This window comes from Pinus tabuliformis, chromosome Q (genome assembly GCF_031772625.1).
Source record: "Pinus tabuliformis cultivar Carrire ecotype Pingquan chromosome Q, CPIR1, whole genome shotgun sequence".
NCBI classification, from domain to species: Eukaryota; Viridiplantae; Streptophyta; class Pinopsida; order Pinales; family Pinaceae; genus Pinus; species Pinus tabuliformis.
In genome coordinates this window covers 88,527,095-88,545,723 of record NC_142296.1, presented here as the reverse complement: position 1 = coordinate 88,545,723, position 18,629 = coordinate 88,527,095, and positions in this window count along the sequence as shown.

Genomic DNA, 18,629 nt, shown 5'->3' with positions numbered 1-18,629 from the left:
TTGTGGAAGAGTCGGTCACTATGTTGCCAAATGTCCTCATAAGGATAAGATTGACAAGGGTAAGGAACCTGTTAGATGGAACAAGAAACACAATGTAAATAAGAAAAGCTATTACACTCATGAAGATAGTGATGGACTTTCAAATAGTGACGAAGATGAACAAGGTAATAAATATAAACTTTTAATGGCTTTTGAAGATGATGATTTTGTGGATGCTATAGATGAAGAAGGTCTTTATGAAGATATTTCCAGACTCAAAATTTGTTTATAAGAGAAGAATGTGATCATAGATACTCTACAATTCCAACTTGCTGAAAAGGAAAAACATCATGAAAAGTTAGACTGTGAAATTCTGGGACTGAGAAAAGAGATTGAGAAAACAAAAGCTCTTAATCTTAGATTTTTTAAAGGATCTGACACCTTAGATGAGATTATCAAAGTGCAGCGCTCTCCACTAATCAAGACAGGTCTGGGATATAATGAAGAAACAACTCAAGTGTAGAAACCATCTACCTCCAAGAGTTATCTTGATACTGTAAGGAGAAGTGAACAAAGACTCAATGGAAATCACCAGGTAAATCAGGGACAATTTACCTCAAGAATGAACAAAGACTACCAGGTAAATCAGGGGCAATCTACCTTAAGGACAAACATAAGCTACAACCAGCCACAGGTAAAACCTTCTCAATTTACCTCAAGAATGGATGTCAATAGGAACTACAATCATTTGGCTGGTAGATTTGATAATCACAGGAGTTTTTTCAATGGCCAATGTTTTTCTTGTCATAACTTTGGTCACAAAGCAGCTCAATGTGTTTCCTATAAGACAATAATGACTAGAGAAGCTCATAAACAGAGGAGTATGACTGGGATCATGAAAAGGACCTACATCAACTTCTCTACTCTTGAAAATGAAATAGAATATTCTATTTGTAACAATTTCGGTCATGAAGATTCTGAATGCAGGAGCAGGTTTCGGCAGACAACTCAGAAGGAGCAAGCATCAAGTGTCAAATAATGGAGAATAAAGTAACCACAACCAGAAAGATGTGGTATAGCCTTATATGCGGAAGGGCAGGAAAATCAATGGTACATCGACAGTGGATGTTCGAAACATATGACAGGTGATAAAGAAAAACTTCAGTCATATAGTGCCTTAGAAAAGGAGAAGAAGGTCTCTTTTGGAAATGACACCCCTGCTCTCATAAAAGGTAAAGGTTCTGTTCAGTTGAAAGAAAGGGTCAAAGCTGGAAATGTCATGTATATTGATGGCTTAAAGCATAATCTATTAAGTGTCAGTCAGATGTGTGATAAAGGAACTGAGGTAATATTTCGATCAAATGGATGTAGTGTTGGTGATCTTGATACAGGAAAAAAAGTGATCAAAGGCGTAAGAACTCCAAATAATTTATACATATTCAAAGAAGGACAACATCAATGCTATCTAAGCAAGAATGATGAACACTGGCTATGGCATAGGAGATTGGGGCATCTTAGCTTCTCACAGATAAGGAAAGCATGCAAATACTAGGCAGTTCGTGGTCTTCCAGACATCATAATTCCAGATAATACAATATGAAAATCGTGTCAGTTTGGTAAGCAAACCAGAACTAACTTCCCTGAGAAGGAAGGATCAGCCAGCAGGCCGCTTGAACTTGTCCATACTGATGTATGTGGTCCTTCTAGGAAAAGGTCACCTCAAGGAGAAGAATACTTTATATTATTCATTGATGACTATTCCAGGATGTGTTGGATATGACTTATGAAGCACAAAGACGAAGCCTTTGAAAAGTTCAAATCATTCAAAGCCTTGGTGGAGAATGAATCAGATCACATAATCAAATGCCTCAGGTCTGATCGAGGAGGAGAATTTACCTCGAATGAATCTTTCGATTTTTGTGAAGAACATGGAATAAGAAGGGAATTCTCTACAGCTAGGACTCCTCAGCAAAATGGAGTAGTGGAAAGAATGAACAGAACGATTCAACAAATGGCTCGTGCTATGCTTGATGAGTTTGGAACTCTCGCAACCTTCTGGGGTGAAGCCACATTTGCTGTAGTTGTTATTCTCAACAAAACGAATGTCCGGGTGAACAACACTCAAACTCCACATGAGCTCTGGTATGGTGAGACTCCTTCGGTAAAATATTTCAAAATTTTTGGAAGCAAATTATATATCAAAAATACTGATGATACTCTTGGAAAGTTTGAACCTAGAGCAGATGAAGGCATTCTCCTTGGTTACTCTCCTCACAGCAAAGCTTACAAGTGTTACAATAAAAGGCTTGGAAAAATTGTTGAAAGTATTGATGTAGTAATTGATGAAGAAGAAAACAATCCTAGGCAGGTAAGATCTGAAGATTTCGAAGATGATGAGGACTATCCTTCAACATCAAATCAGACTTATGATGAAGAAGAAGCTCAAGGGTCACCAGAAGAATAGATAAGGATAGAAGATAAGACTCCATCCAGGCACGTTCAGAAGAACCATCCAGAATCTCAAATTTTGTGGCAGAAAGAGGCAGGTATACAAACAAGAAGAGCAATTGTAGAAGCCTCAAGCTATTTGGCTTTTCTCTCGTCCACTGAACCAAAAAATGTAAAAGAGGCATGCAAAGATGAATGCTGGGTCAAGGCAATGGATGAAGAACTGGAGCAGATCGAAAAGAATAACACTTGGGAGTTGGTTCCTAGACCAAAAGATAAGAATGTCATAGGGACAAAATGGATCTTCAAAAACAAGTTGAATGAAAATGGGGAAGTGATTAGAAACAACGGTAGACTTGCTTGTAAAGGGTATTATCAACAAGAAGGAATAGAATTTGAAGAAACTTTTGCTCCCATTGCTAGACTTGAGGCCATCAGAATGTTCCTTGCTCTCTCTAACTTTCAGAAGTTCAAAGTATTTCAAATGGACGTGAAATCAGCCTTTCTGAATGGAGACTTAGAAGAAGAAGTGTACATTGAGCAACCAGATGGTTTCATTCTTGGGAATGATCCAAATCTTGTATGCAGACTAAAGAAGGCTCTCTATGGTCTTAAACAGGCCCCAAGGGCTTGGTATTATCGTCTGGACAAATATCTTCATCAACAAGGTTTCTCAAAAGGATCAACAGATAGCAATCTTTATATAAAAATTGAAAATAACAAATTGCTAATACTTGTTGCGTATGTTGATGATATCATCTTTGGCAGCAATGAAGAAGCTATGAGTCAAAGCTTTGCCTTGGTGATGTAGAAAAAATTCGAAATGTCCTTGCTTGGAGAACTAACATATTTTCTTGGATTACAAATCCAACAAAATGAAGGCGGTATCTTTTTGTCTCAAACCAAGTATCTCAAGCAGAACTTGAAGAAATATGGCATGGAAGATGCAAAACTAGTACGTACCCCTATGGTTACAGGATGCAGCCTCAGTGCAAATGATGAATCAACAGCAGTGCATCAACCAACCTATAGATCCATGATTGGAAGTCTGCTTTATCTAAAAGGTACCCGACCAGACATCATGCATGCAGTGGGAATGGTTGGAAGATTTCGGGAAAATCCAAAGGAAACTCATCTTCAGGCAGTGAAGAGAATTTTCAAGTATCTTCAAGGAACTCAAAACTATGGCTTATGGTATCCTAGAGATACAGATCTCACTCTTCATGCTTATACAGATGCAGATTGGGCTAGAAGCGTGGATGACAGAAAGAGCACAAGTGGTGGTGCATTCTTTATGGGTTCCAGATTAGTATCTTGGTTCAGTAAGAAACAAAGTTCGATTGCTTTATCTACAGCTAAAGCGGAATATGTGGCTGCTGCATCTTGCTGCACTCAACTCCTTTGGATGATGCAAACCTTGCAGGATTTTCAAATCACTTGTACACCACCTATCTCCATCTTATGTGATAATACAAGTGCAATCAACATTTCAAAGAATCTTGTCATGCATTCAAAGACTAAGCACATACAGGTCAAGTATCATTTTCTTTGGGAACAAGTGTTGGAACAAAAGGTCAAATTGGAGTATGTTCCCTCTAAGGAACAAGTTGCTAATATTCTCATGAAACCACTTCCCTGGGAAACTTTTTCATACCGCAGACAGAAGCTGGGAGTAGTTGATGCATCATCTTGCTATTAAAACTTGTCTGTTTCAGAGAAAAATGGGTGTATGCGAGTTTCTTGAGGAGGATCCGCGTACATACGCCGGTTTATGTAGAGACAGTCGTGTATATGGAGGCTTGATGGATATCAGTAGGGACGGGCTCTGGTTGAAGATAGTCTGATATGGGTCTGACAGAGACCATCTGGCACAGGTTCAGGGGGAGCAGATAAACTTCTAATGATGCATTGTTGGCATTATCTTAGAAGCTTTTGACAACTGTTATTGGTTTCAGGTGGAACAAATGCAAAGGGAGAACAGAAGGAAAACATGGTTGCTGATCTGAATGGTGATTGACAGATGCTGCTGATATCAGTTATTAATGACTTTCATAAGTCTTGCTCTAGATATTTCGTCTCTATGTCATGTATCTCTTTTATGGTGTCAAGGTCATGTAACAACCTATTTTGGTTTCCCCACTATGCCTGGGATGAAGATGTAATGTACTTGGTTGTCATATGTAAATTTTTGATGTATCCCCACTTGGTTGGGTGAATGATCCCCACTTGGTTGGGTGGATGATCCCCACTTGGTTGGGTGATGGATGTATGTATTGAGTCTTTTGGTGATAGGAAGGTCTTTTATGATGTATATGTCATGGTTCTTCTTGAAGAACATCTTTTTACAGATCTTGCCTACAGTCAGGGGGAGCATGGTTAGCACAACAGGGCAAAGATTTCAGCATGTACTCAGGGGGAGCACAACCCTTTGCCCTTGATGACAAAGGGGGAGAATGACTTTGAGGATCTTGGGGTTGCCATCAAGTCCAAAGGGGGAGATTGTTGGCATTATGGCACAAGTTTGAAACTATGGAACGTGTGTTGTCCTTGATGGCAACTCTCTCTAGTGACAGATCTCAGTTCAAGCTTTCAGAATGAAGGAAAATACATATACGCAGGTTCACCTAGACGAAGACGCGTATACACGCGGGTTATTCGTTACAAAGGCGCGTATGCGTATGCACGCACTTTCATGCAAAGAAAAGCGCGTATATGTTGGAGAAATTACTTTTGGTCCATGGTATTTAGTCCTTGGTATTTGAACCTATGGTTTTGGACCATGGTATCTCGTCAGAAGTGTTGATCCCAAGTATTGGGTCCATGGTATTGTTTTATTATGGTTTTGGACTGTGGTATTGTGAAAGGCCTAAGACTATAAAAGAGGAAGGAGATCATTTGGCAAAGGATCATCTCAATGAATTGAATATCTGATAAAGGGCTAGATCTAGAATATTGGTAATTGGGTTATGGTGCAGATCTGGATCTGAATGAAGGAGGAACCTGAGCGCAAAGAGAAGGATAAGTTATATTGATGGGTCATAATCTTAAGGCTTGAATAATAGTATCTTTGTATGATTTTCATCCGTTATATGTGGCACATGATTGATCTATAAATCTCGGTTAATTAATGTCTGAATATTTGAAAGAATGAATTATCCTTTATAGATCTGTACGCAGGTTCAGTGAATCGAGGGCGCGTATACACGCTGGTTCTGTGAGTAAAAATAGCGTATAAGCAGGTTGATCCAAACCTAGAAGCATATGCACGCAGGTTTCTGGTTATCGAAGTAGCGTATATCTCTTGAGTTGTGTTCTAGCAGCTTCTGTTTATTATTGCAGTGTTCTGGGTTCAGAATTTGATGTGTGGTTACTGTTACTGTGTTTTGGGTACAGCTGTCAGAGAAGTGTCTACTTGATTCAGTTTTAATTGGTGAAAAGGAGATTGTTTGATGCAGAAATTCTTGATGATTGATTGATGTTCATGGATCCAGTCTGAAAATTTATGAAACGTGGTCCCTGGAAGAAAGAGAAGGTTGTAGCCTTCAGTAGGCCAGCACCTACGTACTAGTATCTTGGCTAGTGCAAGAGCTAAGGGGGTTGTAGCTCCCTTCCAGGAGAAGCTGGAGAATGAGAGAGGGTTGTAGCTCTCTGCAGGTTGCAGCCTGCGTACTGGTAAAGGACTGCACCAGTACATTGTAAAAAGAAGTTTCTAATTAAAAGAAGATAGAGACGAATTGCAGTAGGTGGTTTTCACCCACATTGGGTTTCCACCTTATATCTTGTGTTCTTGTGTGTGATTGTCTTCAGCTCTGTTTTACTATTTCTGGTTACTGTTTATTTGATTCTGACACGTAGATTAATGATCAACATTTGTAAGATAAATTAAGTTATAAGTCTGCATTGTATACGCGGGTTTCCTTCTCTGTAGTTGCGTATATACGCGATTTTATCTAACTGAAGTAGCATATATGATCTGGGTTTAAAAAGAAATAATTGACTTGATAATACTGATTCACCCCCCCCTCTCAGTATTATTTCCAACATAAATTTCTTTAGTACATGAAAGCATAAACATATACCACAAACATCTAAAGAATAGTCTTACAATATTCACAATACATACATGAAAGTGTGTTGGCTCGATGAGCTTCTAATTATTAAGTGAAAGATCCAAGTACAAATTTACAATGATGAGACACTAACTCCAATTAGTGGATCATTAAGTCACTTCTTGCTTCTCCATGGAATGATCCTCTCTCTTATGCCAGGCTAGAGAAGCCAAGGTTAGCTCTCCAAATTCTTAGACTCTAGAATCCTTTTTCTTGAGTTATGAGGATGTATTTATAACAAGAGGAATGACCTTTCATACCCCCTATGACTCTTGAGTTACCCTCACAACTCTTCAACTCTTAAATGACCATTGAACTTATATTGACTCTTTGATTCACATGTGATTTTTCATATTCCACATGTGGCTCTTGGACTTCCACACTTTTAGATTTTGTCAATTTTCTTGAAAATACATAATTACATTCCACATCACGTGGAAAGTCATATTAAAACATATTACATTGTGATGGCATTTTTGAAATCCATGACTTGGAAATGATGATATAGATCTTCATGATGATGTGGAAATTCCAATCTACTCCCTTTGTTGTTGTGTCTTGAATTATGGATGATGAATCTGATCAATAATTCATCCTCACCCTCCAAAGGGTATTGGATTAGCATCATGACCTTTTGAGTCATCATGAAATGTATTCATTTTGTCATAGTCCAATATCTCTTCTTATATTCATGATGGTTCTTCTTTGTGCTTCTTCTTTGCAAGTGACTCTTTGTTCATTCTCCTTGACATATTCATTAAGCATCATCTTTCCATGTTGAGGTGGTACAATTACCAATGAATTTCACTCATGATAAGGAAATATCAATCCTAAAATCATCTATTCTATCCCTACTTCCCTTATGGAAGAAATTGCTTACAATGGGTCTGTGTAAGGAAAAATAAGGAAGGGCTTGTTGAGGATTACATAGTTGAGCTCAAAAGTGGTTGAGTGAAGCTACCACTATAAACTAGAACTATGAAATACACTATAAGGAGGGGCTCTTCAGGGTATAGTGCATTGAGAGAGTGCAAAAGGCAAGGATGATGAGCTTGCTGAATGAAACTGAATAGTGCACAGGGTTCAAGGGAGAGGAAGGAAATGATAACATAGTTGAGCTTCACAGTGACTAAGGGAAGCCTCACTATGCACTAGAACTATCACATGTAATAGGTAGGTAGGGAAGGAATTAGTGACTGTGCAATGAGGGAGTCTAGTGGACAAGGTTTGATGTCTTACTAACTGAGACTACGCAATGCGCTATGGAGAAAGGGAAAGCTTAGTGTAATGCATTGATCCCAAAGAGGTTTCACTTTCCCCTAGAATTGTTACATGCGCTATAGAGGCAAGCACAATAAGGCATGGTGCAATGAGGGGTTGTAGGTAGCAAGGGAGGAAAGACTAGACACTGGAACAATGACATGCGAAGTGCTTGAGGGGAAGATTTCTATGCTAGTATAGTTGAGGGTCCAGTGGCTTAGACATAGACTGAATTTCCACTAGAACTACACCATGAAATAAGGGAGGCTCACTAGAAAGGGATATTATGTCATTGGCTGAGACAAGCAACAAAAGATCAAGTCACTTTTTCGAGAGGATTCTCATTGCATTGTGGAAGAAGGAAGACCTTTGCATTGCACAATTTTATTTTGAAAATGGGGTGAAGGAGGTCGTTGATATAAACTAAAATTTCTCCATGTGTTATGCAAGGAAGAACTCATCAAGGTTCTGTGTAGTGAATTGGTACAAGGAACAAGGGTTAGGCGACCTTGCTTTAAGGGCTGTCAATGTGCAATGATAGGAGTTGACCTTGAGAAAGAATCAGTGCACAAGCCTGGGAGGGAAATATTTCATCAATGTGGTTGATGGATAGGTTGTTATCATCACCTAACAGAGGGTCAATTCCTTCATAACTTTCATTGGACAGGAGGACCAAGAAGAGCTCCATAATGGCTAAGTGTGTGACCAATAGAGTAGGAGGGGAAAAGCATTTGAACGAGACTCAAACATGGATCACACACATGAAGGCCATCAATATAGGCTAGGGGAATTCATAATACTCATGAACAATGATCACACCTTGAAACGATAACAAAGAAACACTTATTTCTAAGTGCGATAGTTAAACGTCACAATGCGACACTTAGAATACAAGTTGAGACAGAAGTGTTGAATGCACCCATAAAGTGCACCTTTCTGCACTAAGTTATAGGAATGTACCTAGCCCATATATTTATGGTATATATGACCATCTAATGTAGGAGAGCCCACTATATCCACCTCTAGTGATGTGCGAAGGTGCGACACATACATGAGTGAAAATGGTTAGAAGTGACACTTGCAACTGTAAGAAAACATGAAAACAACACTTGAAAGAGCTAAAGAAAGTGAAAGTGACACATGCCAGAGTGAATATAACAAGAAAATGACACTTGTTAAGGTGAAATAAAAAAATGACAGTCATGAAGATGAAATAATTTCCCTTGTTTCACCCTTTGTTTATTTATTTGTTTAAATGTGCTTAGGAACTTATTATTTTACCAAGGCAAAAGAGGGATATTGGCTTATTGAGAGTAGGTGAGGTTGCTCCTTCAGAGACAACTATATATACCTCTAAATTTATTTTCTTACTATCGATTTTCCCCTTTCCCTTCTCTACTTGATTGGATTGGCATGAAAAACACCATTCAATAAAAATCCTTAGTTGAGGAATGAGGATCCTAGAATAGATGTGGGTGTCATGGTTTCACTCATATATTTCCTTTCAAATGGATCATATTTTCCATTCAGACGTCATTGAATTAAAAGATACGTAAACTGAAATAGAGATGAGGTTAATAGATTAGCCAAGCATTGTTTGTCATCACAATTATCTTTCAAATCTTTGCCACATTTTGTTTTGAGCCAAAGTAACACCTTTCATGCAAGGTCTTATTAAACAAAACACGCAAAGAAAAGACATGAAAAAACAAGAGATCAAGGCCAAAAGAACAAAGAAAATAGGAAACTAAAAGAAACATGTAAAAGTAAGAAAAAGATGAGAGACTAAAGGATAGAAAGCGTAAAATGAGTGTAGGGAAGCTAAAATAAAACTAGACCTAATCCTAACCTAACCAACTAGAATATCAGGGTGAATTGTAATGAAATTTCTAATGTAGCCACTCTAGTTCCTGACCTGCAAACACAAGGATAGGAGAAATTAAGGCCAATATAAAATAACATGCAAAAGAGAAGATATCAACTTGAATAGCTTGCACAAAATATTGAAGATATTTCTTTTCGACAGAAAGATGTGTCATAACAACTGACCTTAACCAACCAACATCCTTACCTTTTCACTTAGAAGAATAATCAAACAAAACTGAAAGGATTCCTATGAATGTACCTCCACCTATGTTGTCTTTATTAGTAAATATCAACAAATATAGAAGTTTGTTGTTAGTAAAAGGTATTTCTAAGTGAGATGCTTCCAACCAATCATATCACAAAACCCAAAATAATCCTCTTGGAAACCCTAAAATCCTTGAGACAATAAATTTTCAATTAATGGCACGGAATCAAGGAGAGAATATTGTAAGGGAAAATGCATCTGATCGTATTCAGAAGGCTTATCAAGATCATGAAGGCCTGACATAACCATCAACAAAGGATGAAGTGCTTCAATTACTTAGAAAGTATATGAAAAGTGGGATGATAAAAAACACAGATCAATGGATGCAAAAACAATTATCATCAAATGTGCTAGTGTGAAAATGATTAGTTGAATAATAATTATTGGAACCAAAATTATGATAAGATGGGTTGATTAAGACATAAGATTATTGGTTAGTGGATAATAAAGATAGATAAGTTTGAACAACTTTGCAAATGCTATGAACAATAGAATCATCTTCATCGCATGATGGATGTGACAAGCCATCTCCTTGTAGATGGTTACAAACTGAACCAACATCATAATCATTGAAAGAATTGAAAATGAATGCTAGTATAGAAAATACATGAAACCAATGAGGATGCAATGGATGAAAAAGAGGAACTTGATTGACCAAAAAAGGTAAGCATTCACTAACACTCAAGAGGATATATGGTACCATAATGAAAATGATTAGTATTGTAATATTCACAAGAAAGACTAAGAGTTGATTAATTTGAAAACTATCTAAAAGGTATGAATCTTTCGACCAATGATGATATTTAGAATGATCAACATCATAGCTATATGCATCCATGAAACATATACACCCCAGACTCGAGTTTGATACAAGAGATTTAAATGAAGATGAATTAACTAAAGAAAAATCCCTTATCTGATAAAAAACCCAAACTTGCTAAATAGAAAAGTTATTTTGAAAAATACCAAAGGCCATCAAGAATGCTTTTTCATCTAGTGAAATATATGAAGGACAGAGTTTTGCGAGGAAATCTAGATCTGACATGGTTCATGGATCTCATTAGGATTACAAGGACCTGACATAACCATCAATAAAAGTTGAAGTTCCTAAACTCCCTAACAAGTTCCGAAACTTTGAATAGTTGGATAATTGCATTTTGAGAATTGAGTCACATCGCAAATTGCATGTGGACAACTACTATCAGTTGAATCAACATGGTCACTATTATCTAGATGACATCCATCTACAACCTAAAAAAACAAACTACCTAAGTTATAATATTCTTCTGATTGCACATCTAAAGATGTATAGATCAGAGGAAATCCATGGGCAACCTAAATTATCGGGTTATCTTGATGCAAGACTAGAATTTGCAAAATAGGGGATGGATGCTTGATGATTTGATTACTTCCTTCGTTGCCATGAATTATCTTACTTCCTTGTGTCAACTCTAAATCATTCTTATTAGATGATGAACTTGAAGAGCATGGAGTATCTTCATCACAAGTTAACTCATTAAAAACAGTAGGGAACAAGGGATAGTGAGCTAAAGAAGAAGTTTTCGTAAGATAATCTTCTTTGAGTGAATCATATTCCAAATCTAAAAATTTAAGTCATAATATTCTTGAGAAAATACAATATTAGTTGGTGTCTTTGGGAATTCCTCATCATATACATAGATAGAGTCATCATTATTAGAATCATGGTTTCTCAGAACTTTAGATTGATTAATAAAATTAATTTCATTTTATTGATTATCGAGATTACTAGATTCAAAATCAGCTAAGGATGAAGGGACATCATCTTGACATAGAGGAATTTGGAAAAGAGAAGAAAGATCAAAATAATATTCACCTTTCTGCTACTCTACCTATGAAACGTGACTACTTAAACCTGATCAATGTTTGGATTGGAAAAATGAGAATCAAGATATTTTGGAAGAGAGTGACCAAGAGGATCAAGGGACAAGGGATCATTAGAATGGGATGATATAGGAGAAAAAGTATCCCTTGAAGAAATCATGCTTCCAATAATATTACATTCAATGTTGAAGCTATGAGTTTTAATATAATCTTGAATGATAAAGGGATTATCCTTCATCTTGGTCTTCATGAGCAATTCGAAGATTTCCTCCATAAAATATAAATCATGGAAAGTGGATGCAGGTGGAAAATACATATTAGCGATCTTATTTGCAGATTTCCCAACTTCAACATCATCACAAGGAGGCACCCAAATTGGTATTCAAAAGGGAGGAGGACGAGGAAAAAAAGGAATAGTAGGTTCCTCCTATGAAATTAGAGGTTTCTCATGGTTTGTAAAAGTTGGGGGAGTATAAACATATGGGGGTTTAGATTCACAATGTTTTAAAGAGATTTGAATGAGATGTTCAAAATTTCTTTTACATAAATCTTAATCCATATCTTCTCCAGGAAAATCATAAAATAGGTGAAGGAATCTATTATCAAAATCCTCAATTGACTCACTAGGATTCATTCTTAGTTGATTAATCCTTTTGAGTACATCTCAATAATCATACCTAGCAAAGGCTTGCTGAAGCTCCTTAAAGAATTAACCAAATGAATCAATGGAAGTAGATGGTAGGGTATGACACCATTGGTTAACTCAACCTTCAAATGTGAGGAAGAAAAGTATACACATAACATATTCACAATCGATTTGATAAGATTCATAAAACTTGAGAAAATGGGATATATGTTTGGTTATTAATGTTCCACCCTCACCATGAAACTTCAATTGAGACAAGTTATAGAGAGATTCCTTGAGGATTAGAAATATAAAAATGGATTTATTATAAAATCATCCCGGGAGTATGATTTGGGGATGAACCATTTAATAAAGAGATTCAAATCATACTCAATGGGCACAATTTGTCATCTATTCCTCCTTCTAGCGCCAAAATGTGAAGTCCCAATTAGACCTCACACCATTTGGAGTAGGATCCCCATACAAAGTATCATCCCAACCACCATAAATCAAGGTTTTCCTTAGCTACAATGAATAGCATAAGAGAGTATGTGCATAACTTTGAAATAAATAAATAAGTTGACATTATGAAACACCAATTGCAATGAGTAAAAGGATACCTACATGAGAGGCGAAGCAAAAGTAAGTCTCTGGAAGGAAACTAATAGTACTATTTAAGAGAAGCACACGAGAGCATGTAAAGATTCATTAGTTATCTAGCGAAGTAGTTCACATAGACACAATGATCATTAAAATAAATACAACACGCATTCAATAATATAAGCACCAAATCCAATGAAATAGTTCAATTTATTTAGTACATGAAAGCATAAACATATACCACAAACATCTAAAGAATAGTCTTACAATCTAAGTTCAAAGTACAATGATGAGGCACTAAGTCTAATAGTGGAGCATTAAGTCACGTCTTGCCTCTCCAAGGAATGATCCTCTCTCCTATGCCAAGTTAGAGAAGCCAAGGCTAGCTCTCCAAAGTCTCAAACTCCAAAAGCCTTTTGCTTGAGTTATGCAGGTGTATTTATAACAAGAGGAATGACCTTTCATATCCCCTATGACTCTTGAGTTACCCTCATGACTCTTGGACTCCTAAATTACCTTTGTAATTATATTGAGTCCTTAGTCCTGTTGTAGTGGCTACAACCACCTTACAAAATTTTTCGTTAGCTTCATTTTGGAGCCTCCCTACCAACCATCCTCAGCAGCATGTCTTGCACTGTCAATTACATGAGCTTTAGTGGTTTTCTAGCATGTGCATGATAGCTTGCTTCACTCCCCTCACAGACTGCTACTCCAGAATTGGTCCAGCTGCTGGTTGAGAAGCTCCCTCAAGAAATTGTGCATTTCTAGAGGGGAACCAGCCTTCCCTCCAAAAATTGCACAAATCTGACTATTAGCTAGTTGGGCTCAGAAACTGCGCAATCCTGTCAGACAAGCTTCCTAGTGAAAACTATGCAGGCCCAGTAGTGTTGCTCAGCCCAGAAATTGTGAAATTATAGGAAACAATTAGCTCTTCCTCCCAGAATTTGTGCACTCTCTCTAGGAAGCCAGTCCAACTTCCTCCCAGAAACTGCACAAAATTTCTCCTCAGTCAAGCAGGCTATTGCATGTGCCCTCAGGTTGCCTGGTTCCACTCGGGATCGAGAAAACTTGAATTTCATGCATGGGCTGGTTTTGCCTGAAATAGAAAAAGGAAACATGCAAAAAGTATCCCTAGATTTTAGGGATCTCTTTTTAGCAGCTGGAGGTTACATGCAAAGATCGTTTTAGAAACCTTCCTCCAAGTTTCACTTTTTCCTCAATGTGTGGCATACACGTCATGAGCCTCGAACTTATTTATTTGACATTTCAGAGCTCATTCTTCACTTCGATCTTGGAGCTCTCACATCCCACAACACATTAAGGAGTCTTCCACACATCTAGCTTAGTTATTTCTGGATAAGTCTTCTTGAAAAAAAGTCGCTTTTTGTGTTTCGGCTTGTGTGAGTGTTGCCTGCTTGATTTCTATGAATGCTTGTTTTCGTTTGCATGCATATTAGTTTGTACAAGCACCGTTTCAGTTTTCGTTAGCATCTCACTACTGTCACATGCATGGCACTATTTTGCACGAACGATCGTCGATTCGGTGACTCGTCTCACAAACATGCATGTTGTTTCATTTTCTAAATCTTGTATTCACTATTTGCATGCATGATCATTCACCTCTGCTTACACTCAATATCGCCATGCATTCACATCTTCATCTGCTTTCAGTCGCCCGTCGGTGGGTTTGGGAAACCTTGGCTCAGACTTTGCCTCAACAAGACAACATTGCACAATTATGAGAGGGAAGGCTATGCCTTCCTCATAGAAAATGTGAAATTCTTCCTAGTGACTACCCTCCAATATTTCCTTGCACAATTCATAGAGGTAGTGACTGCTGGCCCAGAAAATTGCGCAATGTAGTCCCTAGGTCTGTAGCTCTTGCCAGCTGAAATTGCGCATTGCGCAATCCCAGCACCTATTAGGTCAGTTTGGATTGTGTTATTGTGAAATTATAGCAGTTAACCAGCCTCCCAATAGTCCGGACTACCTTTTGCATAGTTCCGATAGTCAGTCTCCTGGCCTCCCAGAGAAAATTATGCAATCGTTGCTAGTCAATCCCCAGGTATGTAGCATGTCATCCCTCAAGTTTGCTTTGGTTTTAATTGACATATTTCTTTCCATGTATGTTGCCCTGTCTCCATATACAAAATGTGTTCATCTTTCTCTAAGCAGTTTACGATCAATGGCCTCTAAGAGAGCAGGATCAAAGGACACTGACAGAAGTGCAACTGCAACAGTAGTTGAGCGAGTGTCTACAAGATTGTTGATTTATGAAGACACCAAGATGATTGTAGACAAAGACATCAAGCTGAAATGGCAAGAGGTCAATGATGTATTATCAGGCACCTTTGGGGAAGATATCGAAGACTACCAAGTCTATGTGAACATTCACAAGTCCGTCTTGTACTGGATTGCATGCAGGTATCTTGTGTTCCCATGCACATACATGATACATTGGATCGTCTCGCACACTGATCCTGAGAAGATGACATTGAGCAGTGTCAGTGGGACGAATGATTATACCTTTAGGGCACAAGATTATTAGCAGATGTATCATTTATCGAATCCAATGATTACCATGGAAACACCCTTCAACATACCTAGAAGCAATGCTAATTCCAGGGATATCTTGAAGAATTGGGTAAAGGAGCTGACCAAATTCAGGATGACACCCAACCAGATTTACAAGATGAAGATACTGAGGAAGGCGTATCAATACTTGGTCATCTTTATATGTCGCTTGTATGGCCAAGAGAGCATGGAGACCTTCCACAGATTTGGATGATCGCATTCGACCAATTGGCCAGTGAAGGAAAAGCATGCAACTGGTCCGACATGTTGGCTCACAGGCTGAAGGAACATGTCATACGAGCTCGGCAGCTACCCAAAGGTCAGAAAGCAAAAATCTACATGTCCACCTACATCTTGGATGGAATCAGTGCCTGTCAGGAGTTCCCAGGCATGAAGTGGGCATGGACATCAGCAGAAACCTCTGTGAATACTTATTGTAAACTGTTTTTCAAATGCATCTTTAGAGGAGTTATCACACGTCTGTCAGATCATTTTGTCACCCTAGTGTACAAGATGATATTTGAGTAGGATACACATTTCATGTCAAAGGCTACAATGGAGGAACTGATCGATATGGAAAATTGGTATGCCTCACCATTTGGCACCTTCATATATATGTATAATGCGGAGAATCCTTTGCATGTTTTGCTGAAGCTTTCCATGGACAAGCTCATCATGCAAGAAGTATCTTACCAAATCTCGGCAGGATTGTCAGCTAGGCTACATTAGAAGAAGAAGGCACCTTGTCCCACTCTTCCATTACGGATCGGGTTGTATGAGATACATAACCTCAAGCATGCGGATGTTGAAACAAAGGAGATCAAGAAATATCCTTTCAACGTTCAAAGCTACAATCTATATGATCCGCATTGTATTGTGAAAAATCAATGCACGATAGTATAGTTTCAGTGGATCCACGGGGCATGTCATTGGGTGGAGGAAAACCCATGAACATATTGTTACAGCTTCACCAGGCCCAATGAACCAGTTGGCATCGCTGTGGAATGGTTAGCAAGGTAGCATGACGCAGCATCCAAGAGAGCACCACCAGCAACAGCGACAGAGGTAAACATATCGGCACATGACAAATGCAAGAGGAATATTGTTGACAACACAGAGGCGCATAAAAAAGATTCAAGTTCAGAGCAGACCCACTTGTGCAAAAAGAAACTTTGGCAATAGAGGCGAAGAGGAAACAGTGTGATAGGAGGACCACACAAAGGCAGAGAGAAAAACAACGAATGGAGTAAATAATGAAGGAGTTGCGTGAGTTGAAGGAGAAACTTTGGAAGGAATAAGAGTTGCGCAGACAAGATAAGGAAGTGTAGCAAGAACAGGTACAAAAGGGGGTGCAACATGTAAAGATAGATGAAACTGTGCCGTACAAGTAGTAGACTCATCCAAACAACTGGCACCAAGCAGACAGGGTGAGTAGTCACAGGAGCGGAACTTCACTCAAGAGATTGAACAAGCACTTGAGCAGATGGATACGAATATGGAGCAGCAAGAGTTAGAGCAAGACATTGACCTCATGCCTTGCCACCAAGAGGTTTACCTACTGGATTCACCGGATCCAGAATTGGAGCAAGTCCCAAGCGACCAAGGAGACACTGAGATCCTTGGAGACAATCCAGACGGAGAGATGCATAACATATCATTCGACGAGTCACAGGATAGTGTTGTGGAATCTCACAGAATGTCTACTCCGGATGACAACACATCCCCTATGTAGTTTGAGGAATGAGGGATCATGTCTGATGTGTGCAAGCATCCAACAACATTGACCGATGCTACCAGAGCATAGTCCGAAGCCTCTAGCTCTAGTGTTCGCTTCTTGATAGCTGAGAGCGAGCGAATGGAAAAGGAGTTATAGACGACCAAGCAAGGAGAATAACTGGTTACAATATCCGTCTGAGCAAAGTTAAAGAAGGAAATACTAGATGAAGTATTGTCCTTTGACACAATCATGTGGGCGCTGTATTCCAAGTTTGGTACCATGCATAAGGCAATTGTCCATCTCAACGGTTGGCAACAACAATGTCCTAGGCGATCACGTATCTTGTCAAATGTGCATACCGATGTTGATTACATGTAGCCATGGACAATGAGATACAAGGGATCCCCGTTACACTTGCCCAAGATGATGAAGCCCAGAGCGGTCGAGCTAAAGGCACGCATCTAGAGTCAGATCCGGAACTATGAATATCTCTCGTAACTCATCACTATTTTACAGGCTTCCCATGCACGGGTATTCAAGAGTATGGATGTTGTTGTGCGCACACATGTGATCCCATCTATTGGGACACTCACCGAGGCAAAGACAAAGGCACAGGTCCAATTGGAGCTCGACTCATACTTTGACGAGTTGATGCGCATAGCCACCAGCATAGACTTGGTGATCAGTGCAGACACCATGCATCAGTATGTTGTTGGTCCAGCCGCACTCAAGACAATGATGCACACATTATGAGGCAAGTTGGACAGAGGATCCAGAGAAGTGTACCTTGATGCTACAGAGACAAGGGTTCGTTTCCAAAAATATGTCACCATAGAGTACACACACCATCGCGGACTACTGAGCTTGGCATTAGTTCGCTACTGTTGACCACCAAGAGGATGTCGAAGATTTGGTCTTCCCACAGCTATCCGAGTCATAGTGATGTTGATCCAAGTGGCTTCCGACACATGTAGAAGTCCAAGAGGACTCAGGAAGAGTAAAAAGTCAAAGTGTTTGGATTGTGCTCGAACTAGGTTCATGTTGAAGATTTCATCGTTGTGATCGTGGTGGTGTGAACGGTTCGTCAAAATGAGTCCATATGAGAAAGTTAAAAGCAGTCAAAGTTCAGGGTTGACTTGGGTGACTGGGCAGGCTTAAGGAGGCAGCAATTTGGACAAAATTTGGCCACCAGATTCTGACCAAACTGGGCAAAATTTTGGGTGAATTTGTGGCCTATTTAAATTTACTCCTTCAGTCAATTTTTTGTTTTTTCAAAAATGACCATGGATTTATTATAAAACAAAAAATATATATTTTTGGGGT